This window comes from Bos taurus, chromosome 11 (genome assembly GCF_002263795.3).
Source record: "Bos taurus isolate L1 Dominette 01449 registration number 42190680 breed Hereford chromosome 11, ARS-UCD2.0, whole genome shotgun sequence".
NCBI classification, from domain to species: Eukaryota; Metazoa; Chordata; class Mammalia; order Artiodactyla; family Bovidae; genus Bos; species Bos taurus.
Window position 1 is genome coordinate 91,614,063 of NC_037338.1, and position 26,436 is coordinate 91,640,498.

The following is a 26,436-nucleotide window of genomic DNA, read 5'->3' on the forward strand; positions in this document are numbered from 1 at the left end:
AAAGTCCTAAAAGCATAAGCTGGAACATTTATCACATCTTCAGTTCAATAAATACCTCTCTGTATGTAAAATGTGTGTTGTAGAAAAGTGTTTTCTTTTCTTGTGACATAAGCATTAATGTTAAAAAAAATAACCAGAGATAGTAGCTAGACAGAAAAATCCTAGCAATATGCAAACAGGCAATCCAAATACAGACAAGACAAACACTTTCCTAAGACCAAGAATAGAGATATTTCTTGGAAAGTTTAAAGTATCTGAGAGGCAGTGTTCTTCTGCTATCATTTCACTTATAAGTTTACTTCTTGGCTCTCTAAGATATCATGTAATTAAAGATCTGAGATATGCATTTAAAATGAAAGCCTAACTCTGCAGAACTAAAAGCATGAAGTGACAGGATTACAAGACATTTGCAAGATCAGAGGATAGCTTAGAAATTGCAAGGCAGAGGAGCTAGAGAGAAGAGAAGAGGGCAAGTTCCTTGAGAAGAAAGTGGATGCTCTCTGGTTTTACAAACCTTGTGAAGAGAAAGTTGCTTCCCTGATGGCTCAGTGGTAAATAATCTGCCTGCCAAGCAGGAGACAAGGGTTCACTCCCTGGGTCAGCAAGGTGACCTGGAGAAGGAAATGGCATCCCACTCCGAGATTCTTGCCTGGAGAATCACATGGACAGAGGAGTCTGGTGGGCTGCAGGCCATGGAGCCACAAAAGTCTGACACAACTGAGTGACGAAACAACAACAGCAGCAGAGAAGGCCCTCGTTTCCTTGGGCGCCCACCCTGTAAGGACTTACCCTGCACCAAGCATGGTGATGTATATTGATTACTGATTAGCTAACCCACTGCAGCTCTGAAATACATCCTTCGCCCAGTCCTAGAGATGAGGAGATTAGGTTAGTGAACACTTTCCAGGACTGGCACCTGTGTTTCCAGTTTCCGCAGCTCCCTGCTCCTCCCATTACACTTCCAGGGTAGTGGTACTCTTTTAGTGTGTCCGTCAAAATCATGATAATTATTCAGTAAAATGTAATGGCTAGAATGAAGTTCTGCATTAAAATGTTCTGGGGGTGAGTATAAACATGCTCGCTAACTTGGAACACGCAGGTTCAAGACACAGAATGTGCCATCCCAAGCCCCCAGCCCCTCCCCGTCAGCACCCCTTCAGACACAAACAATACACAGCCCTGAAAAAGAGCAGGGGCAGCCGCAGCAAAGATCAGTTTAGAATTTGGAAAATAGAAGAAAAGCAACAGGAATCGGGGCATGGCAATGATATTGTCTGGCAGGAAATCCTGCCCTGGATGTGGGGAAATCCTAGACTAGGCATGGATTCTGCTTTTTGAGCTGAATGATAAGCCTTCTGCTTTTCTACTGACCCCTCTCCAGGGGACTCTTCCCTAACCATTATCCTTACTGGGATTATCCTGTGTGTGCCTGCTCAATAGTGTCCGACTCTGCAACCTCAGGGACTGTAGCCTGCTAGGTTCCTCTGTCCATGTGATTATCCAGGCAAGAATACTGGAGATGGTAGCTGTTCCCTTCTCCAGGGGTTCTTTTTGACCCAGGGATCAAACCCACATCTCCTGCATCTCCTACATTGGCAGGTGGATTCTTTACCATCTAGTGCCACCTGGGAAGCCCCAGGTATTACCCGAGTGGATTTCAAGTAGGATGCTGTCCTTGAAAGTGAATGGAAGTCCATGGCTCAAGTGTTCAGACATTGTTTTGACACTGTGACAGTGAATCACAGGCTCTTAGTTTCTTTAGGAAAAGACTAAGAGACAGCTGCCACATCTCCTTGCAATCTGCTTCTTGCTGCAGTAAACATATCAAAGTTCTTTCTGAGACGTGATCCTCAAGCCTGATTGATGACATTACTTGCTTGTCCTCAACTCCCTTACCCTTGAGTTAATGGTGGAAACCGAAGCCATCAGCCTTGACTCAGAAAGCTGTGCCCTCGTATGATCCTTCCATTGGGTTGAGTGTTTGCTTCTGTTACATTCACTCATTTTTTAAATTATTTTTTAAAATTCACATAAAAAATGACATCATATAGTATTTCTCTTTCCCTATCTGACTTATTTCACTTAGCATCATGCCCTCCAAGTCAATCCATGTTGTTTCAAATGACATTACTTCATTATTTTTTATGGCTGAATAGTATTCCATTATATATAGGTACCACACTTTGTCCATTCATTTGCGGATGGACACTGAGTTTGTTTGCATGTCTTTGTCATTGTAAATAGTGCAGCTAGGAACACTGAGGTGCATGTATCTTTGCAAGTTAGTGATTGGACTGATTTTTAATGGCCATTCATAAGCTATTTTTGCAAAACTTTCCTAGTCATGTTTCTTGATCAGCTTTCTTAAATACTTTTTTAATCAGCTCCATTCAGGGATTCCAGTTGGTAAGAAAACTCTGCCACCTCAACACACAGTTTCCGTGTTTGCCTATAGTACTAACATCCAGCCATTCTGGATATGAGGAAGAAGGTGAAGGTTACTATGGACATATGTGGAAATACATAACATCTGTTCTGTTGGTATTCTTTCATCCAAATGGCCACATCCCACTGCAAGGGAAGCTGAAAATAGTTTTGTCTTCTTCCCAAGATTAGTGGAAAACTTTAATTCAAGAGCTAGTCAGATAGCTGGTTCTACCTGAAATGTAAACCATTTTGCTTACAATTCTTCATATTTTTGCAGATAGCTGAATAGATGCTGAGGACACTTCTTAATATCTAAAACTCTTCTTTTTTCCTTTGAGAAAAGTCTAAGCATGACATCAGAATTTATCTTTTAATGTGAATTTATTTCATCTCTTATTAGAAACTAGTTTATCAAGTTCATTGACAAAAGCATCAAATATTTTATAATACCTCTTCTATTATAAATATTTTCATCTAAGCAATGTTCATGATAAAAATAAGTAGCCCCAAAGTGTAATAATGAATAATCTCCCTCTACTCTCTAGCCCTGCCCTCCTTTCCGTTCTCGAGATATTGTCAATGTTAACTCTTTCAGCTCTTTCTTTCTGCTGTTTTCATTCCATCTCTAAATAACACTGCTCTGATTTTTGTTCTCCACCTGTAGACATTCTCTCTTTACTTCCTTACAAGACGGGAGTTTTCTTGGTTGCTTTTCCCATACCTCCCTCTGCCATCTGCCCACTACAGTTCCATTTAGTGCTTAGCCACTTTGCCCTGTCGTGTCGGATTCTCTGTGGCCCCATCGACTGTAGTCCACCAGGCTCTTCTGCCCATGGGGTTTTCCCAACAAGAATACAGGAGGGTGTTTCCATTCCCTCCTCCACGGGATCTTCCCAACCCAGGGATCAAACTCTTGTGTTGCAGGCAGATTCTTTACCACTGAGATACCTGGGAAGCCCACCAGTTGCATCTATGACAACTTTATTTCCAAGTAAGGTCACATTCTGAGGTACCAGGTTAGGGCTTCAGTGTAACTTTCCAAAGGATGCAATCCAGACCATGATACACCCTTTCCTGCTTCTATTTTGTTGTTATTCCTCTCATCTTCTCATCCCTTTCTCCTTCTACATCGTAAGATTTTTCTCCACTTTATTTTCCAAAATGCTGCTCATATTTTTACCTTGGGCATCACACACTTGATTGGTAGCAGCTTGTTCTCAGTCTAAAGCTGTCCCTTTCTGTTCCTCTCTTGATTTTTTCCTTCAAAACTCTCCACATATTCTACTTAGAATAATACTCATTTTGCCTCTACTGCTTCTAAATTATTAGTCTTTCTGTTTGTTATCTTTTATCCCTTTTTACTCTGAGACATTCTCCCTAAGTCTTGGATGACCATTAGGTGATATTTCATGATTAAGTGAAAAACCTGAGAAAGTGGTTTTACCAATCTACGCGTATGAGCGGAGCTTCTTACATGAGTTGCACTTCCCTGTAAACTGACATGTGCTTCCCGCTCTTTTCATCAAATGGCTTTAAAATTTTTACAGTTTTGCTATCGTTACAGTGTGACCCTTGAAAGGACAATATATAACAGGATTATTGATAGATTTGATGTGTGGATTCCATCTACCGTATTTCCTACCACTTTTGAGGATTCTGATAAAAATGACACAAAGAGATACTCTAGTTCAAGCCTAGAATTTCATTTAGACTTCGTTATTTCTTACTTATTACAAACCAAAGCAATAAGACCCCAGAACCTGGAATCTGTAGACTCTGATACTTTTATAAAGATTTACAAAAATGACATCCACTTTGCCTCCCTAATTTTCATATATTACCATGTGCTAATCAATTCAGTGTTTGACACAACAAAATGATTTGAGAAATACAACTACAGAATTATCATTTTCTTCAGAAGAGATTCTGCCTAGTGAGGTTCACTCATCATATGGGCCAGTCTGATTTTGCCCATCAGGAAAGACTATTGCTTGAGTAGAGAGATCTTCTTCATGCATTTAAAGAGAAATGTTACCACGGGAAGATTTTGATTAGCTTGTATCTGCATGTTGACTGAGAGGGTGTGGTTTCTGATCCTCACCAGCTTCTCTGTGATGACAGAAAAAGAATAAGTCAGGACATCACATTTCCATCTGTGAGCTCTTCTGTAGACCAAGGAGGTGGGATTCCATTTTGCTCCTAACAATAAAGTACTGTTTGGAGGGTTAACTATACTTGGTTTCACAAATGACTTGTCAAGGCTGCTTTATTAATGATATTGATGTTACTCACATGTGTTACTTTAAAGCATTCTTTGCTCTTCTCTTGAAACCAGAAAGAGACAGAACACATGTAAAATAATCTGACTCCAGCCTGGCAATAAAAGAAATATAGTTGAAACAAATGACAACTCTGGTAAAAGATTACAAAGTGTTTGCATTTAATCTGTTTATTTTCAGTTGTGGCTTTCTGACTGTTTAACAGCATCATAAAGAAATCCAATGTTTGCTCTAGAACTGGGATTGAATGAGGTCCAACCTGGAAAACAAAACTGATCAGTAAACACTATACAGAGGTTATCATTGCTACCAGGGACATCTATATAATGCTCTTAAAAAGGGTTCCTTTAAGCCAGCAGAAATTCAGCTTTCATAAACTCTGTTCTCTGCACCAGGCAATGAGTGGTCTAATTTCTATAAGCCTGGAGCTCACACCAGACAGACTTAAGGCGGAGCTACACTCTCGGACAGCACACAATTCTCTCTGGGCTCTCACAAAGAACTCAGAGTCAACACCATCAGCCTTCTGTATCCGCAAGTGGATTCAACCAACTTGGGGTCAAAAATGTGTTCTAAAATAATCTTTGAAAGTCTTAAAAAACAAAGCTTGAATTTGTCATGCACTGGCAACTATTTAAATAGTGTTAACAACTATGTTACTTTTATTTTATTCGGTGGTATAAGTAATTCAGAGATGATATAAATATACAGGAGAGTGTGTGTAGGTCATATGCAAATTCATCACCCTTTTATATAAGAGTGTCTGGATTTTGGTATCCACAATGTCCTGGTACCAGCCCCCCAAGGATCCCCAGAGACGACTGTGTGACACGAATGTAGCTGGCATTGCTAATGAGATTTGTCCAATTTCATTTTGAAGACTTCGTGTCCAAGTCCGTCAGGTTCAGAAGACCTCAATCTCTCAAGACAAGGTACCCTATAACTATGCAGAGTGTCTAAACTCAGACCCTTTGCCAACCAAGGGTTCATACATACAACCATGCAACTTTCAGACCCTCAAGGCATATTTGTTGAACTATGAGAGCATTAACTGAGTAATATCTTGTCTTGGGGTTCTTTCTGAAAATTATGCCTAGACTTTACCTAGTATCTTGCTGTATGAAAATTTCAGGTCTTAGTCTGTGGGATGAAAGTAATTTAAGACAGAAGAGACTTCCATACGTGTCTTTAAATTCAGAACAATGTTGGGACAAGTTGCTGTCATGAAAAAGTGTTTATGACACGCAGACACTCATGTTTAGAGACGATCCAGCAGAAGGTGCCTTAAGTTGTACAAGCAGTAAGCCTGTAAAATAACAATTGATCATCTCAACTGCTTACTAGTTACAGAAACAAACATGAAAATAAAACACCACATTTGTGATTCAAATGGCAAAGGTTACTGAAAAGATATTTTCATATACTGTTGGTATGAATGTAAATTATAGCCACTACTAGAGAAAAGTTAGGGGAAAAAATGGTAAAAGAACTGCGTGTTAAAATGAAGATATGCACTCATGATGTATTAATGTTAAAATGTATTGTGTATATTAATAAAAAAGGCAGCACAGATATAGATGTAGGCTATCTGAATTTGTATAAATATTATTTAGAATAAATTAGAAAGATATATAACATACCTCGTGACAGTGGGTTATGGGAAATTTTATTACTTATTAGTCTTCCACAAATTTTCATTCATTCTGTGTATACCATGATAAGAAAAAAAAATTAAACTATTAACTTCCTATTAGGCAATTTGTGTTATCATATGTAATGTTTCTTCTGTGTGTAATATTTTTTTCCTGACCTATGAGATTTTTGAAATTGTACTTATTCTTCAAAGTACAACTGAAAAGTAGTCCTCTCAAAATATAATACATAGAGTGCAAATAAATAAACTAATATCTCCAAAGTTAATTATTTTGTTAAGGCTTCCCTGATTGCTTCGGTGCCAAGCAGAATTAAATACATTTTAATTTTTTTTTCAAGCACAGTGTGTTTACATTTTTCCATATTTCTTGTAGCTCACTCGGTAAAGAATCTGCCTGCAGTGCACGAGACGCGGGTTCTATCCCTGGGTCAGGAAGATCCCCTGGAGAAGGAAATAGCAACCCACTCCAGTATCCTTGCCTAGAGAATCGCTTGGACAGAGGAGCCTGGCGGGATACAGTCCATGGGTTCGCAGAGTCGGACACGACTTAACGACTAAACCACCGCTACAGCAGCTCACCACAGGGCAGCTGACGGTGAAAGCATTGCCTCTTCCCCTGGACTCCAAATTCTCAGGAGAAGGATTTATAAAATACTTATGATTCTGTTCTCCAAATGATCTCTTACAATGACTTACAAAGAGGGACTATTTCAATAAACATTTTGCTAAGTTGAAATCTTTTGCTTTTCTAAGAACAAATAAAACCTTAGTTATATGTCAAAATCTAGTGAGCAAAGTGAAGAAAATTAAAAACTGAGTTGGCAAAGGATATATTTTTCTTTCAAAGGTGATTTTTAAATTTTTTTTTCAAGAAAGCCTACATGTATGGATCTAGTCACTAACATGTTCCATTTCCAGAAATGAGACAAAACGGTGTATATGTGCATTCAGTTCTATATAATTATGTATATTTAAGTTTTTTTTCCCATTTTCCCCATAAAATCTAAACTAGCTTGAGAAGTTATTAGTAAACTACTGCCCTCCACATCTAGTTAAGCATGTAAAGGTTGATGTTCAGTGAACAAAATCTCCACTATAGTCTTTTTATATTTCTTAAAGAAATAGACTGGAGACATAAAGTCTCCAAGATTATTTGCAGTGGAAAAACAGATATTCTGTGCACAAAGACATATTCAAGTTTTAATATTATATGTATATATAACTTTATTTAATGCACTTCTATATTATCTTATTAGAAACACATGCAAACCTGTGAGACAGGTAATTTTACTATTAATTACACATTAACGCAGAGGAAACAGTTGACAGGAAGCTATTTAACTAGGACTGTTTTATTTTGGGCAAATAGCAATGGTCCAGTTGAATTAAGCTGACTTGAGAAAGGCTCTTTATTACAAGGAAACAGGAATGGGATGGGCTTTGCAGGTGGCTCAGTGGTAAAGAATCTGCCTGCCAATGCAGGAGGCCTGGGTTCGATCCCTGGGTCAGGAAGATCCCCTGGAGAAGGAAATGGCAACCCACTCCAGTATTCTTGCCTGGGACATGCCATGGACAGAGGAGCCTGGTGGTATAGTCTATGGGGTCAAAAAGAACAGGAATGACTGAGCAACTCAGTACACAGCACGCAGGAATGAGCCCCAGAAGCAGTTCTGCAGTCGTTCCCATCACTTGACTACCATTCCTGGGCTCTCCCTCCATCTCCTGGTGGGACTCTGTCTCTCTGAGCTGTATGGAAGGTCTGAGACTCCCCCGTGCGGGCCTTGTGGGCATCTGAACCCCGTAAGCTGACCACTGGGAAGGCCAGGAGCTGCCAAACAGGACAGAGACTAATTTTGAGACCTGAACAGATCGTGCAGGGGGAGATGTACAAACAAACTTAGGAGAGACCAGAAGGAAGGCACAGGATGCGAAGGAAAAGATTTATTTTCCCCAAACAGGAAGTTTTCCATGAGGTATAAGGGAAGACCAAACCAGCAAGACCTGAGAGCTGCTGGAAGAATCTGGAGGACCAGGTGTTAAGGAGCAGTTGAGAATTGTTTGACAATGTAGTCAGGTGAGTCAGCATCCAGGAGAACTCTGAACAGAGGACAAAGTTGCAGGACACAGATTTTAACCTCACCACACTGTCCTCAATATTTCCAAAAATAGAGTCTTAAAGCCTGTGCATTTAAAATTGGTTCATTAGGTCATAATAAGGAAGGATATCTTTGGTACTGAGATCGGAAACTGAGCCTCCACTGTGATTCCTGTTTAAAATTAGTAGATGGAAGACAGGGCAGCTTCAGACAGACAGAGAACATCAAGGTCGTGTGTCCTGAGTCTCCGCTCTGATTCTACTTATTTAATTAGCGCCGAAGGAAACCGCAATTACAGAACTGCAGTGTGTCCCGTTGGCGATTGACTTTATGACAACGTGCCTCCAAACGAAGCTGCCTGTAAAAGACTGCTGCCAACAGCCTGGATGTGAAAGTAACGACCGTAAGCGACTGTCACCAATGTTCTTGCCTTGCTGGGAATTAGCTGCTGAAAGTCAGGCCCTGTGTTCAAAGGTCATGATTCTGTGACTCCGGCTCACATTTATCACAGGGCTAAGATAAGACCCGCGCGGCCAGGAAAAGGTCAGCTTCAGAAAGAGCATCAGGAGCAGCGAGCCGGCTGGTCTCTGGTGACTTTATTATGTGCTCACTCACGTCCTTTACAGCTGCCTCTGAAACCACCTGTCTGTGTTCTTCCTGCTTCTGACAGCAGCATCTCCACCTGCCCAGGGAAACGGCTCCAATTAGGACTGAGCTTCACCTGCCGAGACCTGGCTGAGGCATGTCACCGGCCACTGGGAAGCAGAGGGGGTGGTGCCGTTTTCATAAACGAAGAGAACTCTGCTTTCCCAATAGATAATCAACAGCCTTCGAAGAAGGGTTAATGAGAGGCTGTCTGATGGACAGAGTGAATTCAAACGCAAAAGGAAGTGTCAAGAAAAGCAGGCATCCGACTGATGCTGTTACCCAACGTGAAGCATCAGAATACAACCATCCTCTTTCAGAAATACGTTGAAGCTCTAAATAAAACAACCCTATTTTAATTGGGTTGTATATGAAAATGGATTTTCCAGTGGGTTGTGTTTTTGGATACAGGCTACAGTTGAGCATCACTTAAGAAATTTGCTTTTTTAAAACTTGGGGTTTAGTTGCTCTGCAATGTCGTGTTGGTTTCTGCTGTACAACGAAGTGAACCAAGTATATATATACATATATCCCGTTCCTCTTGGACCTTCCTCCTACTTCCCTATCCCACCCGTCTAGGTCACCACACACACACACACACACTGCAGAGATTCAGGTGACATATCAGAGGCAAAGAATCAAGTCTCTAACTTAAACTACAGCCTTTAAGTAGTGGAGGTCCTTTATTCTTGTAATTGATAATTGAATTCAAGCTCTTGGGACCCCATGGACAGTAGCCTGCCAGGCTCCTCTGTCCATGGGATTTTCCAGGCCAGAATACTGGAGTGGGTTGTCATTTCCTTCTCCAGGGGATCTTCCCAACCCAGGAATAGAACCAAGGTCTCCTGCACTGCAGGCAGATTCTTTACCAACTGAACTATGAGGGAAGGTCTGTTAATATCTAATATTGCCTTATAATCAATTTGATACAGAGATCCTGAGAGAGTTGTTAAAAAAAAAAAAAACACTCAAATAGACAATTTGAAATAGACAGTTAAAATTGCACATCATTGGAGCATCTCTGCAAAGAAATGAAACAACTTTTTTTAAAAAACCTTCCAACTTCTAATGTAAGCACTAAACCATTAAACTCATTCCTCTGCTGACAATAACGCATGATCAATCCCCATTTGAAAAACTCAGAATTTCAAATGTGAGTTTGGAACTTTAATTCTGGCTGAAATAAGTAGGACTTCAATTCAAACTATAGGAATAGTTTATTTTACATTTTTGATGTACTAAATATTATTCATCTCCTTATGATTCAAATTTTTTAAGATTTTATTTAGGTGAAGAGAAACTGGAAATTGTGATCAACTGGAAGAAATTGAAATTTCCTTAGGAAATTGCCTCTTTTATTTGCTTTATAGACACACATCTGTCATGAAATATGCACTTATCTACATGCTACCCAAATCATACAAACCATATTTTTAAAAGATTCTTGGAATGTTGTTTTGCATTTCTTTGGCAGTAGGGTAATAGATCTAATTTTAAGTAACCTTTTAAAAATCTGATCACCCATAATAAATTATATCCAAAACAGTATAATTCATATTTGTTTTGAAAGTTGTTTTTGTTAATAAACCAAGTATTATTAGCTCTTGAATATTTAAACCAGTTCAGTAGCTGTTCTGCTTTACTTGTCAGAGTATGTTCAAATTTAAAGTAAGGTAAGTTTATACAAAATTACACAGAAGTTGAAATAATTTTTTGGTCACTTTTTCTTAAGAGTTTTCATTATATTTATTTATCCTTTAATTGTTAATAAATGTTTATATAAACACACCAATCTTCCTTAAAATTATCCTTTATTTTCTATTAATATTCTACTTACATATCGAAAATTTCAGTCCAAATTAAAATATTTTAACAAAAGACTATAATTCCCAATTAAAATTTTTGGAAAAGTTTAATACAGATTAAGCTTTCCTCTAAGACTTTAGTAACTAAAAGCCTCCACAGTTAAAATAGCAACAAACAAACAGTGAACTTGTCTGAATTATGCTTAAGCATTATATAATAATCATTGAGTTTATCTTTTTTTAGAATAATTGACCATATTTTCAAGTTTTCTTTTCAAGGAAGCATATGGTGAAAGTCTTAGAAATATTCTCATGTTTAAGGACAAAAGAGTTCAGAAGTAAGAAAAATTTTAGAACATAGGAATTTTCAAGAAATAAATAGAAAATGAAAATTGAATATGATTTCAGGTAAAAATCTACAAAGTTACAAAAGCTAGTCATGAATAAAAATGCTACTTTATCTTTCTTAATGCATACAGTACAATGTTTAAAGCTGAATTATTAACTGGAATATGCCGTTAAGATATTCTGTAGTTGTGTTATTATCTCTTTATGATCACACGCAAGTTTTAAGATCAAATTAGGGGTATGCCATTTCTCAACATAGCTAAAGCAAGAGTATTTAGTTTCTTCCCATAACATTAGGGGGCGACCTTCCCCAGGGGACAGCCTGCCAAGGAGCTCAGTGAGACACAAAGCTCAGAAGAGCAACCTCTGCAACATAATGTCAGTAGAACAATTGTCTGATGCTTTTCCCTGATCTCATTCTGTGGCACAAGTGGAATAGAGACGAGCCTGGGCAGTGTTGAGACTAGAGGTCAAGGTTGCTTCGGGAACGACTGAAGCCACTGATCTGTGCATTTGTCAGCCAGACACCTCTTCCCTGGAAGCAGAGGGTGAGGGCAGAGGAAACAGGGTATGAAACCCACAGATACGACTGGGGTTTGTGAGCTTCATATACATGAGTGTGCTCCACGTGTGTGCTCAGTTGCTCAGTCGTGTCCAACTCTTTGTGACCCCGGGACTGTAGCCCTCTAGGCTCCTCTGTCCATGGGATTTATTGGAGAAGGAAATGGCAACCCATTCCAGTGTTCATGCCTGGAGAATCCCAGGGATGGGAGAGCCTGGTGGGCTGCCGTCTCTGGGGTCGCACAGAGTCGAACATGACTGAAGCGACTTAGCAGCAGCAGCAGCAGCAGTGTAATAATATATTAATATATGCCATAATATATATGGAAGATCCCTTGGAGGACGAAATGGCAACCCACTCCAGAATTCTTCCCTGGGAAATCTCATGGACAGAGGAGCCTGGAGTGCTACAGTCCATGGGGTCACAAAAGACTTGGACAAGACTGAGTGACTAACACATACACACACACACACACGAAACCTTACACATCATGTAGTAAGTGTGAGACAGGAAGGATGCTATGTTGATGACTGAATCAATATTGCATAACTACCCTTCAGTTCAGTTCAGTTCAGTTCAGTCACTCAGTCATGTCCACTCTTTGTGACCCTATGGACTGCAGGACTCCAGGCCTCCCTGTCCATCACCAACTCCCAGAGTTTACTCAAACTCATGTCCATTGAGTCGGTGATGCCATCCAACCATCTCATCCTCTGTTGTCCCCTTCTTCTCCTGCCTTCAATCTTTCCCAGCATCGGGGTCTTTTCAAATGAGTCAGCTCTTCACATCAGGCGGCCAAAGGATTGGAGTTTCAGCTTCAGTGTCAGTCCTTCCAATGAATATTCAGGACTGATCTCCTTTTGGATGGACTAGTTGGATCTCCTTGCAGTCCAAGAGACTCTCAAGAGTCTTCTCCAGTACCACAGTTCAAAAGCATTAGTTCTTCAGTGCTCAGCTTTCTTTATAGTCCAACTCTCACATCCATACATGACTACTGGAAAAACCATAGCCTTGACTAGATGGGCCTTTGTTGGCAAAGTAATGTCTCTGATTTTTAATATGCTGTCTAGGTTGGTCATAACTTTTCTTCCAAGGAGTAAGCATCTTTTAATTTCATGGCTGCAGTCACTATCTGCAGTAATTTTGGAGCCCCTCAAAAATAAAGTCTGTCACTGTTTCCATTGTTTCCCCATCTATTTGCCATGATGTGATGGGACCAGATACCATGATCTTAGTTTTCTGAATGTTGAACTTTAAGCCAATTTTTTCACTCTCCTCTTTCACTTTCATCAAGAGGCTCTTCAGTTCTTCTTCACTTTCTGCCATAAGTATGGTGTCATCTGCATATCTGAGGTTATTAATATTACAAAACTGACTACATTTATATTCACTGCAGAACAAGGGGGATAAAAAGGAAAGAAAAATTAGATGGATAACTACTAAAGAATTGAGTACTCGTGGTAGATGCTGAAGAGGCTTACAGGGAGCAGCTCTATTCTTTAAGACTCATGTCATGACTATACAATTAATTCCCGAGATTTATTGGAAAACTACTCGACACTGACTTAAACCACAGTATACAGTTAACGTCTCAGTTTTCACCAGGTACTCAACACACCAATGTGAATGGCTTTAGAGGTGTTTACATAAAACAAACAAGTTAAAAAAATGGAAATGTCATTTATTATGCATACATATATGATTTATACATCTTATCCTTATTATATTTATAGTTGTGCTTACTTCCAACAACTCTGTGAGGCAGGTTTTAATTATTTCAACTGTGTGTGTAAAAGCTGTCTCAGAAGGTATATATGTCAGAACCCAGGACGTGCCACTTACATACACTCATGCTGAGACTGGAAAACAAATTTTCTAACTCAAAACCCAGTGAAGTATATGGACATCTAGCATAATCCAAAATGCAAAATCTTACATTCTCGGTGAACTAATGTCTCTCTTACTCATTGTCAGTACTCTGCTGCTGCTAGTCACCCTAGAGGTTTCGGTATGTTTGTGTTGATTCATATCAGTTACTGGGATCTAAGCAGGAGGAATCATCACAGAGACTCAATTAAGTGGGGCACATGTACAGAGAGTCAGCTTGAGGAAAGAGTGGAAGCTAGATACTTTGGGGCAAAGCAACAAGCAATTGAAAACAATCCGTGCGTGAGACTCGGTTCTCATCTAGATGCGGCCACCAACCAGCTCTCCAGTCTGGATCATGCCATCAGGACATGACCTTCTCCTGTGAAATGCAGGATACAAGGCCAGGCTTGCATATGTCCTTCTAGTTGTCTAATTATTCAAATGTATGTTTGTCAACAATCTGAAGAATGACATTAATAAAGTGGTTGAAAATTTTGAGAGACCACAGTCTGAATCTTGAGGCAGCTACCTGTTTAGCTATGAGACTTCTGGGCAGGTTATATAATTCTTTTAAGCACTGGATTGTTCACTTAGGAAGTTAGTGATAACTACTTTATGGATTCAGAGAAGGCAATGGCAACCCACTCCAGTACTCTTGCTTGGAAATCCCATGGATGGAGGAGACTTGATAGGCTACAGTCCATGGGGTCACTAAGAGTCAGATACGACTGAGTGTCTTCACTTTCACTTTTCACTTTCATGCATTGGAGAAGGAAATGGCAACCCACTCCAGTGTTCTTGCCTGGAGAATCCCAGGGACGGGGGAGCCTCGTGGGCTGCCATCTATGGGGTCGCAAAGAGACAAACATGACTGAAGCGACTTAGCAGCAGTAGCAGCAGCAACTTTATGGATTAACTGAAAGGATTAGGGACAGTGCAGTCTACTGAGCAGTGTCTCAAAGTGGATAGGAGACAGGCAATTATTGTGGGGCTGATCATTAAATGCTTCTGTGATTCAATTGTTTATCTAAAGAGTTCACTTTTACCCCTGAAGATACCCCCAAATCTCCCTTCATAACTCATTCTCATCTTCTTAAGAACTTAGAGTTCATAACACACAGCTCTCTTTCTGTTTTATCCTTTCAGCAATTTAACGATCAAAATCAGGACTGGCCTTTCTGTTGTCAAAAAGCAACCTGTCTGATAATCCTGAAATATCAGCACCATCTCTCTAAGAAAAAAGCTCTTTTAACTGAAAGAACCTCCTTTTAAAAGCACAAGTTCCAGAGAGAGACCCCCCCACCTTGAATTTTTTGTTTAACTTTAGCAGAATCAATTAATGGGGACAAAGCTGTGCATTTGGAGAGAGGGAATTAGGGTTCAGAGGGAAGGATGGAGTGAGAGCCTCAAACGGAGGAGGAAGCAGCATGGATTCTACACTTCTCTGGCCTGTAGAACAGTTTTCTTCCAACCTCTTCGCCTTCCTTGTGGACCCAAGTCCAGAACCAGGTGGAAGAAGCTTCAGGTTTGGAGATTTGGCTCAAGAGTTTAAGCTGTCATTCTCCCAGGAACCTATTCCTTGACCTTGAACATAACCTTGAACTTCCAGGACAAAGTTTCTTTTGGTAAGATTGGTGTCACCTCTGACCTATTTATCTAAAAATTTTAAATGTAGTTCAAAGGAGATGAAATATATGGAAACGTTTTGCAAATAGAACTCTTTATGCAACAGTGAGATATTTTCAATATTTTAAAACACATCTTGTACTTTTTGCCAACTTCTTGCATTACCCAGTTTCTTCCAATAGTGCCAATTTTGGGGGGAACTCATAAGATTAGACTACATTATCTTTAGAATTCGGTGTATTTCTTATGCAAAATTAGTAAGATTGTATGGAAATGCAAATATATGTAAATATCATGCAAATGGAAATTCAATGAGTCATGTTGAGCTCTCTATAGAATACAAAAAAACAGACATGGCTCCACTTACAGGAGCAAGCATAAGCCGAACATACAAATTTTATGGCATAATTAATCATATGCAATATTATATCAGTGGTAAGCTAAATTTCCAGTAAATAAAAAGTGAATTATGAGGCACCTACACTTTTAATTTGATCAGCTGTCTTGGGGTTTGTGATGCATGTTATCAGGGAGTTGAGTGTGTTCTCTTGTATTGGAATTAGGACACATTGGGGTCAGAATGAGCAGCAGAAATAAAAACTAAAAGGGTTCCCAGGTAAACATATGAAGTCTTTAATGAATGGTCTCTAAATTGCTTTGATCCGTGGTCTACTACAATATCTGTATCCCAATAGATCTTCCATCACACCTGCTGGTATTTAGTATTCTGTAATAAATCATCTTGGACATATTTATTCAGTAGAGGTTTGATGATTATTTAATATGCACAAAATGGGACACAAAATATTAATACAAAAGGGAGGTCTTTGCTTCCCTGAAGCTTTTGGATAAGAGAGGCAATACAACAAGAAGAAAATTCTTTAGGATTCATGGTATAAAACCAGAATAGGTTCAGGATGGCTTTGAGGAGGTAGTGGTTTGGGATTGGGATAGTGAAAGATAAATAAAAATTTTAACCCTGGTTTATATTTAGGATTTTGTTATAACCTCTTTTCAGAAAAAAATTTCAGACTAACTTGATATCAAGTGGCCTTCATGAGATTTTTGCAGGCTTGGTTTTCTCTTTAAAAAGAGGTCTTATTATCCAATATACTCTGTGGTCTCTAGATATTCCATTTATTAGACAAATAATTTTTATGGTTTTTCCAGTAGTCATGTTTTTGAACTCTGCAGGAGATGAAAGCCGAGTCCTCTGCTCTTGTAAAGCGCGTCCCTACCAGCCTGTCTGACACGCAGCACTTCTTCTCTGTGCTAATTGAGCAGCAACCTGCTCACCTCCACCACCGCCTGCTCGCAGTTTTGAGATCTGTTGCTTTTAAGACAGAGTCGTAAACGGAATCACCTGCAGAGACTGAGCGTCACCTACTGCATTTCTACTCCCGAATCTAAGTGTGAACATAATTTGATAAATATTTTTTTTCAATTCTATGAAATCCTCTATCACATTTATTATTGCTAATTTGTTGGGTGCTGTCATCTAGACCTCAAGTATTCCTTTCAAGTGACTCTATTAGAGAAACTGTCCATGAGACCAGGATCAAAAAGAACTTCACTTCTGAGTGACCTGTTTGCTCCAATCATATGGAGATTTAATTCAAGTAATCATCATGGCTTATCTTTGCTTTGACTGCTGGGGAACTTGCACTCCATCTAGGACACGATTTTAAGTGCAGTGTTTCTGTGTGATGAGTTTACCCTTAGCTGTGAGTGACTTCCCCTCTTACATTTCTCCACCCAAATGCATCTTCATTTTTTATTGTCTTTTATTGAGTTTTTTCACATAAGTATGCTATCTTATTTTTACGGTGAACTAAGCAGTTTGCATCTACAACTATTGCTTAAATTTCACAAGTTTGCATTGCACTTATTTTTTATTTTCTCCCTATTTTGTTCCTTCCCCATTCTCAATAATTTATATCTATCTTTCGCCTACATCTATCATTGCTTAAATCAGAATGTTTTGATCAGAGGAATAAGCCTTAATAAGCTATAAGCAGTCTTTCCTCTGTGAAGATGGTGGATATTTGTCCTGTCGTGGATTCGGGACCTTATTGCCAATACAGAGTCTCATATCTGAAGAAAATGAAAGAGGATAATTTTTTTTTATCAAGAACAAATGTAGACCAGCCCTTTGGGACATCCAGGTACCAGGAAGATCTTGTGAACTGCTAATTGCTTTAAATACACATCTTGAAAGTGGTCCAGGGGACAATGAGTCTGTACAGTTTCTTATTAGCTGAATCAATATCAGTGCTTTAAAAATTGGCAAGAACATGAAGACCTTGAAGCTTCTTCTGTTACAAGGAAACCAAAATGGAATATTAAATATTTAAAAAGTAGGTCAGACTTAATAAATGCATTTTCAAGTAATCCAGCCTTTAAATTAAGCCACAGTATGGAAGAAATGGATTTGAAATGATCTGCCAGTGGCCACACCAGTCTACGCCGGTGCTCTTATTATGTCAAAATTCTATGTACACAGAAATAGCTTAATGAAAATGGACATCCAAAAGCCACAATAAGGACCCAGAAAATTAAATGCCTAATTCTCAGCAGAGGCAAATGTTCAGAGAGGGTGAGGACTATGCCAAGACTGGTGTCATTAAGTCTGGGGAGCATGGTCACCGAGAAGAGCAGTCGTAACAAGCACACACACACTGTCACTGAGCTGTCAGAATCCCCATCCTGCCTCCACTGCAAAGTGACAGGATTCTCCCCACTGTGTTGAGAATGATGTTTTCCAATCGCTGCTAACAGGCTCTGGGAATGGGGTGGTTTTAATACACCCTGGGCTCTGCAGTCTTTCAATGTACCAGATCGGAGGGTGTATATCATAACCTTTTCTCTGTCCCTGTCGCTGGCATGGTGCTGCTGGCTGCGTGCCGTGAAGGTCGTCTTCCCGGGGAGGATGGGCGGGCTGGAGTTGTCAGCGCCTGTCTCTATTTGAGGCGAAGACCAGAAGACGCGGCCGATGCTTGTCTCTTGGATAAAGCAGTAATGAACGAGGCATGGATCAACCCTCTGTTTAATCTCTACCAATCTGCTCCCAGTGCTGGTATCAGGCCTGCCGGCCATGCAGCCAGCCCAGCCACACTGAGTTGCTTTAACTTTGATCAGTATGAGTACCTACAGAAAGTACCAGATGCATCCAAGTAGAAATACTTCTGGAAATCAACTAGCATTAAGTGTTTCTGAATTCTGGATGCATGTTAGGACAATCAGGGAGTAATTGTAATCCTGGCTTAGAAAGAACCTCACTCCAGAGCAGTCAAAACTGAAGCTCTACCTTTGGGGTCCAGGCATCTTGTAGTTGGGGCTCCCAGATGGTGCAGTGGTAAAGAATCCACCTGCCAGAGCAGGAGGCTCAGGAGACAAGGATTCAGTCCCTGGGTCGCGAAGATCCCCTGGAGGAGGAAATGGCAACCCACTCCAGGATTCTTGCCTGGAGAATCCCATGGTCAGAGGAACCTGGCGGGCTCCATCCACAGGGTCACAAAGAGTCAGACTCGACTGAACACAGCACAGCATCCTTTTGTAACCTGCATCCTAGGTGACCCTAATGTTTAATCCAAAGTAAGAATATTTCAAGTTCTATTCTAGTGAAGAGGCTCTTTAGCTTCTATTCACTTTCTGCCATAAGAGTGGTATCATCTGCATAGCTGAGGTTGTTGATATTTTGCTGACAATCTTGATTCCAGTTCGTGATTCATTCAGCCCAGCACATATACGAAGACAGACTTAAATGTTGTTGACAAGAACTTGTCTACTCTGTAAGAATTATTTCACTTTGTAACCTACTACTGCAAAAGGTAGGCAGTCTATTATTTCCATTTCAGAAGACTCTAAATTCTCTAAAGCAGATCCTTATATTAAACATCAAACAAACAAACAAACTTTCCCCCAACAGCACAGACTCTCTGGAACCACAGATAATACATTTCACCTCATTTTCTGAATATAATTGTCAGTATCACAGCTACCTTGTGTTTCTTTTCACAGGTGCCTCGATGTTCTTCTACTTCCACGCTGTGTGTCCAGAGGAATGGATGCTTCTGAAGAACTCTTGAAATGAACACTTAAAGTGAGGAAAGCCCTGGGTCTGATGGTTAAATGTCCTTAGTTACATTTGAGAAAGGTGTTTCAGAAGAACACTACAGGTAGACAGAGGAGAAAAGCCTTAGAAAAAAACCAGCAAAAGCAAGAAGGCCAGCCTTCCACAGGAATATTCCTATGGAACACTTTTAACTAAAATTACCATATATGAACTAGGCCACTGAAAACTCTGTGGCCCTGAACTGAAGTAAGTTCTTTAATCTTCCAAGGTAATCACCCTGCTTGTTTCAAACTCTTGTCAACTATGGATACATTTGGAAAATACAGATTCACAGTCCTTCCCTTATATCCCTGTGCTATTTGAAGCTATAATAAATTAAAAACTCTAGTACTGATAAAATTCCATCTTATTTGCACTCACCAGTCTTCCCATATTTTCAAATTTGATTTTAAAACATTATAGGCTTTATTTTCTAAAAGCTTCACCTTGAGGAAAGTGTAATAAAACATAAAGAGAAGCCAAAGTTCTTTGTTGTAATGCATCTTTTCTTTAGCTGGAAACAACAAGACGATTGTGTGATTTGAAAACAAACATTGACTTATGTTTAGAGTTTAATTATTTACATGGAGTGCACAAAACATAAATAGGGCTTATTATGATTATCATCTTACAGATGTGAATAGAAAGCTTCAGAGAGGATAAAAATTTAAGCAACCCAATAAATGGTGCATCTGTATTGATTTTATTTTATTTTTTTTAATTTTATTTTATTTTTAAACTTTACATAATTGTATTAGTTTTGCCAAATATCAAAATGAATCCGCCACAGGTATATATGTGTTCCACATCCTGAACCCTCCTCCCTCCTCCCTCCCCATACCATCCCTCTGGGTCGTCCCAGTGCACTAGCCCCAAGCAACCAGTATCGTGCATCGAACCTGGACTGGCATCTCGTTTCATATATGATATTATACATGTTTCAATGCCATTCTCCCAAATCTTCCCACCCTCTCCCTCTCCCACAGAGTCCATAAGAATTATTTTAATTCCAAATTGATTAATCTTTCCACATTTTCAAATAAGCCAAAAAAAAAGCATTTCTAATGAGAGAGTTATCATTCTTTCCTCTCAAACCTCAAATGCCTCCTACATGTGCATTCAAAAAGTGAGAAAAATAATTAATTACTACATCTTCATGGTGCGAGCTGTGACGGATATTTAAATGAAATGTGTCTTTACTGAACTTCCTCAAAGCTGGAGCTATGACCACCTCTTAATATATTTGTTTTCCATATTTACATGAACATTTAATTTCTTCTACTAGGTCACTGATGACCACTGATGTCTAGAAAACAGTATCCACTCATCTTTCCTTATAAATTATGTATTCATAGATAGTCTCATCTATGCAGAACCTTGAATTTCAGAGGCCCGAATAGTCCACAAATTCAAGGAGGCAGAGGCTCCCAGCAAGGGCTTTCTGTTAAAGGGAGCATCTTGTCCATTCTGTCACACACCTGTCTGTTTCAATTGAGAATTTCATCTTTCCTGTCATCTTTAAACTACAATAAACTTTTCTGTATCTTTCATTAGATTCAAGATCCCAGCCACCAGGGGATCTACCTGCTCACCTGTGCTTACCTTTTAGCCCAGGAACCCAGCACTGGGTTCCCAGTACTGGGACCTGCAGTCATGGACACTCAGTAACCACCTGTTAAATAAATAAATGAACTAATGAAAGTGCAAACTGGGACACATCATAGGGGTGAGAGAACCAGGGCTTCAGTTAGAACCCCAGTTGACCTTTACTTCCATGACGACAAGACTCCTGTCATAAAAACAGAGTGCAGAGGACTCCGAGGAGGGAGAGGGTACACACAAAAGGCAGGATTCTGAATTTGAAAATGACCCTGATCAATCTCACATGGAAATGACAAAACAAAATTCATTATGAGACGTGCACATTCATTCATTCAGTCAGTCACAAACAGGTGCTGAATGGCGGCTCCATCACAAGTATGCCTCCATGCTCCGGGACACCCAAAGGCATTCTTGGAAACCAGACAGCTGCCATAACCCATCTGACCTCTGAGGGTATGGTCCTATCCCAAACCTACATAGATAGAATCCTTTCCAGGCAGGAAACAAAGTTCATGCTCTTTCTCATGGTTCAAAACCCAGCAGGACGTTGGAACCAGAGGGCTGCGGTTCACTGAGCTGAAATCTGAAGACAAACAGACAAGAAAACAAAACTTCTTGATTTCTGAAAAAAAATACGTCTGTACTGAACAAAAGATTTTTAAAAACAGGGTGAAGGAAAATTAAAAAACAAGCAAAAAAATGTTGGTGACATATGAGGACAGACTAGAATGGCATTAGAGTACAACAAAGAAGCCATTGCCTGGGTGCAGCCAAGGTGAGGTGAAGGGTTAATCCCTGCTGCCCTGGGTGGAAGGGCAGAGGTCCTCAGAGGGCATCCAATTACCAGTGCAATTGATTTTGTCCTGGTGATACTGTTCCGAGAACATGTGGTATGTGAGAGGTGAGTGTCAGGGGCACCTGTGTGTGTGTGGGTATGCATGTGCATGGGGGTGATGGTGGCCACCGTGTCCCTAGAGCCACAGACCGTCCTTGCCAGGACTGCATGGCAAGAGCCCAGGGTAGCAGCAGCTCTGACATCGCAGGCAGAGGCAGGGCGAGGTGTCTTGCAGAGCTCTGAGACCATGGCTGTCACTCAAGGCATCATTAGCAATGAAAGCGAGGTGGTAAAGCCTGTTGTGTTGTCATCACACAGTGATAAGGTTGGCTGCCGACCAAATTAGCTTGCTTAGGGAGTGTGAATCAAAATGACATGTAATCTGAATGTTAATGAAAATTTTCTCTTGCTCCAGGCTTCAGATCCCATCCAGAAAGCTGTCATCTGGAAGACATTATCTTCCTCCTCCTCCTCTCTCTCTCGTTTTGATTTGCATTTCCAAGTTTACATACACTGTAAAAATAATTTTTAGCCAGCAGTGCTTGGACAACTGATGCTTAGTCAATTAGATAGCTGAGTCAGTGATGGAAGACCTTCCCCGAGGAGGAGAGAGATTTCAAGGTAGTAAGATAGTTCTTTCCTTGCATCTGTGTCTATGAACTATGACAACTCGAATCCCAAGTGAAAATACTTAGAGAAGATAGGTCCAAGCATCACAGTTAGGGAAGATGCATTTCCGTGTCTTCCCACACATTAGAATACAAAGTGTGTAACATCTCATGTGATGAGGTGTTAGCGACTCTTGTTTTAAAAGAGGTAACCATGTGGAACACCTAGCAGTGTATTTATTTACCACAAAAGCCTCTATTAAATTATTTAATATCAAGATCGCTTATGGATTGCTACAAAATACTTTAAGAAATTTGAATAAAAAATAGTAAAATTGGGCAACCAGAGACAGGCAGGTATGGGAGAATGTTGAAGCAATTTATTCACACACTGATCTATTAGTATTTGTTAGTGGAGATAAATTAGAGTCAATAGTTCTAAGTTGAAAATATAGCAAGAAGCCTCCTTGATTAGCAATCAAGGGCATGGGAGTGTTAGAACTTGCTCTGAGGTGGGTGAACTACATTTCTTTCTCTGTTACACTCAATTCCTGTGAATGTATAGAAGTTGGATTATAGGAAAGTAATTCCAAAGTTTATCTCGGAGAGAAACCATAATTGAGCCAAAATTGTTTCCTGAGTCTTCATATCAAAAAATAAATGAAGATATGAAAAAAATGCAATCTATTCTTATTCTACCCAATACTGTGGAACATTAATACATTTTTTTTTAATGGAGACATCACTTGTCTGGAAGAAAAGAGATCTGGTATTCCAGGTCTAGTTCCACAATTATTATCTAGCTATATAAAATTTGAAAATCCACTTATTTCCTACATTATAATATAGAATGCTATGAATAATTATTTTAGATGTTTGTAATTCCAAAATACTAACAGAAAATTTAGGGTCCATAAACTTGTATAATAATAATGATAATTATCACTTTATCATATACCAAGGACTGTTAAATATCTACTAAGCATTATTTCATTTAATTAAAATACCATCTTTGTTTTCAGTTGATAAAACTGAGGTTTAGAGAGTTCAAGTAACTTATTAAAAAGCACAAAATGATAAGCAGCATATTTTGATTTGAATCCAAATCTCCCTGATTCCCGAATATATTTTATTAATGATACATTCTGCTGCAACCTTTAGTGGTTTACAACTTGCCAGTGTTTCCAAGGAAATTGTTAATATATATTCTTTAAAATGTTTTGAATTGTGGCAAATTTGTTATCTGAAAAAAATGAATATAAAAATCAAATTAATATGATAGATGGCCATGCTTTAAATACCATTTCATTCAATATCTGTATTTCAGCATAATTCATGAATTTTTCCCCGTATGGCCCTGGGGGCCAGTCTAAAACTACTATATAGTAGTTTTAGCTATGGAAGTATAGGAATAATTATCAGCCATCTTCTCCATGCCATAACTGCACTATGAAATTTTAATCCTCCCAACAGCTCTACCATAAAGAAGACAGCACTGAAGAATCGATGCTTTCAAATTGTGATGTTGAAGACTCTTAAGAGGCCCTTGGACTGCAAGGAGATCAAGCCAATCAATCTTAAAGGAAATCAAACCTAAATATTCATTAAAAATACTGATGCTGAAGCTGAATTCCAATACTTAGGCCACCTGATGAGAAGAGCCAAGTCATTGGAGAAGACCCTGATGCTGGGAAAGACTGGGGACAGGAAGAGAAGGGGGCAACAGAAGATGAGATGGTTGGATGGCATCACTGACTCAATGGACATGAATTTGAGCAAACTTCAGGAGATAGTGAAGGATAGGGAAGCCTGGTATGCTGCAGTCCCTGAGATCAGAAAGAGGTGGACATGACTTAGTGACTAAACAACAACCATAGCTCTATGGAATAAATATAGAAATTTAAAAGAAAAAACTAAGATATAGCTGGAATAAATGAGATATATTTAGAATAAGCTGCTAGAAAAAAATACTCCAGTAGGACTTTTTGTCATTAATTTTTAATTAGGCTTTATTTTTTTTTTAGGAGAATATTAGATTTTCAGGAAAATTGGGATGATAGTACAAAATTCCCATATAATCACACAAAGTTTCCCCTGTATTAATATTTTACATTACTTTGCTACCTTTGTTATCATTAATGTAAATATACTGATAAAGCATTATTAACATAGCCCATATTGTATTCAGAGTTCCTTAGTTTTTACCAAATCATCCTTTATCTGTTCCAGAATCCCATTCAGCACAGATTATTTATCAATACTGTTATATTTATAATAGTTATTGAAAACTTCACTGAGAGCCAACTACATGCATCATCTCATTAATCTTCCCAACAACCATTTGGAACAGATATGATTACAGTATCACACTCATTTTGTAGCCAGAAAACTGAAAGTTCAGACATCTGACAAATTTTTATAAATGATCTTTATTGCCGTTTATCTCTAATTTTTTAAAAAAATTCTCTTGAGACTTATTGGACCCAAATGTTACTATAGAAGTGCTTTGTTTGATTTCCTGGTATTTGGGATTTCCAGTTTTCTGTTATTGACTTCCAGCTTAATTCCAGAGAGTTCTTACTCTTTGTGATTCTTATTCTTTTAAATGTGTAAAGTGTGCTTTATAGCCCCGGATTGGTCTTTTTTGGTGAATATTCCACAAGAGCTTGAGCAGATTGTGTATTCTGCTGTTCTTGGATGAAAATGTTCTGTATCTGTCAATTAGATCAAGTTGATTAATGATGCGGTTTAGTTCAACTAAATCCTTATGGATTTTCTGCCTACTGCTTGTATCAATTACAGAAAAAAAGAGGATAGAAGACTCCAATTTCCTTAGGGAATTTGCCCATTTTTTTCTTGCAGATCTCAGTTTTTGTCCCCCATATTTTGATCCTCTGTTCCTGGGTGCATACATTCTAAGGACTAAAGTGTTTTCTTGAGAACTGACCATTTCTTTATCTCTGTGATCTTTCTTGTTATGATGTCTATTTTTTCTGAAACTTCATTAGCTACTCCAAATTTACTTTAATTAGTTTTTTCAGGATTTATCTTTTTCTCTTTCCTTTCTCCTATCTATGTCTGTATATTCAAAACAGGTCTCTTATAGACAACCTATAGTTGGATCTAGCATTTTCACCAATCCTGACAATCATTGCTTTTTAACTGATGATGTTCATTCTCTTCTCCTAGCATATCAGCTATATATTTTTTAAAGTTTGAAAGCTGTATATTTTTAAATTAGAGTCAGAATATTTGTAAGATAACTGCATTACACATTCAAATCCACATGTCCCTTTTGCCCAGCATCTGGTTGCTCAGAACAAATATGTTCATGTGGAATGGCTTCTTCTTGAAGATAATAAGGTCAGTTGTGCACGTGCAGTGACGGTCAGCCTGCTCTTCCCACAGTTTCCAGATGACCCCTGAAACTTACCAACCATTTTTAAACGAAGCTGACTCAAATCGTTTTGAGCTCCTGGTAAAACAGATCTTTAAGCTACGATATTTTCCTCAAATAGCCTCCTTAAAATCATTTTATAGAATATATGTCCTTATGTTTTGAATGAAGTGTCTGGAGATAGTGATAATATTTAGCATTATAAGGCTAACGACCACCGAACATTCAATTCAAAGATGGAATTATTTTACTTTTTAGAAAAGTAAATCACAGTTCACAGGAGTTGAGATGAGTTAGAAGTAAGCTGGTTTCACCTCATGTATGAGAATAATAATCTACAAAGTGGCCATGAGATGTATAAGGAAATGCCAAAATTATTAGAAAGATATTCTTCCATTTCAATATTTCTATGGGTTTTGACTGCTTTATTCTCTTTACAAATAAGAAACATTGTCTACCCTTGTAAAAAGTATCAACACCAAAGCAATCACTTTAAAATTCAATTCTGTGTAGATGTGGGACAGAAAAGAAATCCCTGAGGAATGTGTGTGCATAACATTTGACATGTT

At 38.9% G+C, this 26,436-nt stretch overlaps 1 long non-coding RNA gene across 3 annotated transcripts; it reads right to left on the reverse strand.

The window, feature by feature from the left end:
* Positions 1-4,837: 4,837 nt before the first annotated feature.
* Positions 4,838-21,443, reverse strand: LOC112448885 (uncharacterized). Of its 3 annotated transcripts, none has more exons than XR_003037353.2 (3): positions 21,028-21,443; positions 19,313-19,483; positions 4,838-4,965 (listed from the first exon to the last, which is right to left on the reverse strand). It is a non-coding gene; the product is annotated as an uncharacterized lncRNA (long non-coding RNA). The 3 variants fall into 3 exon arrangements; XR_009496545.1 differs by lacking the exon at positions 4,838-4,965 and adding an exon at positions 6,346-6,409; XR_009496544.1 differs by lacking the exon at positions 4,838-4,965 and adding an exon at positions 8,297-9,138.
* Between the last annotated feature and the right edge of the window lie 4,993 nt (positions 21,444-26,436).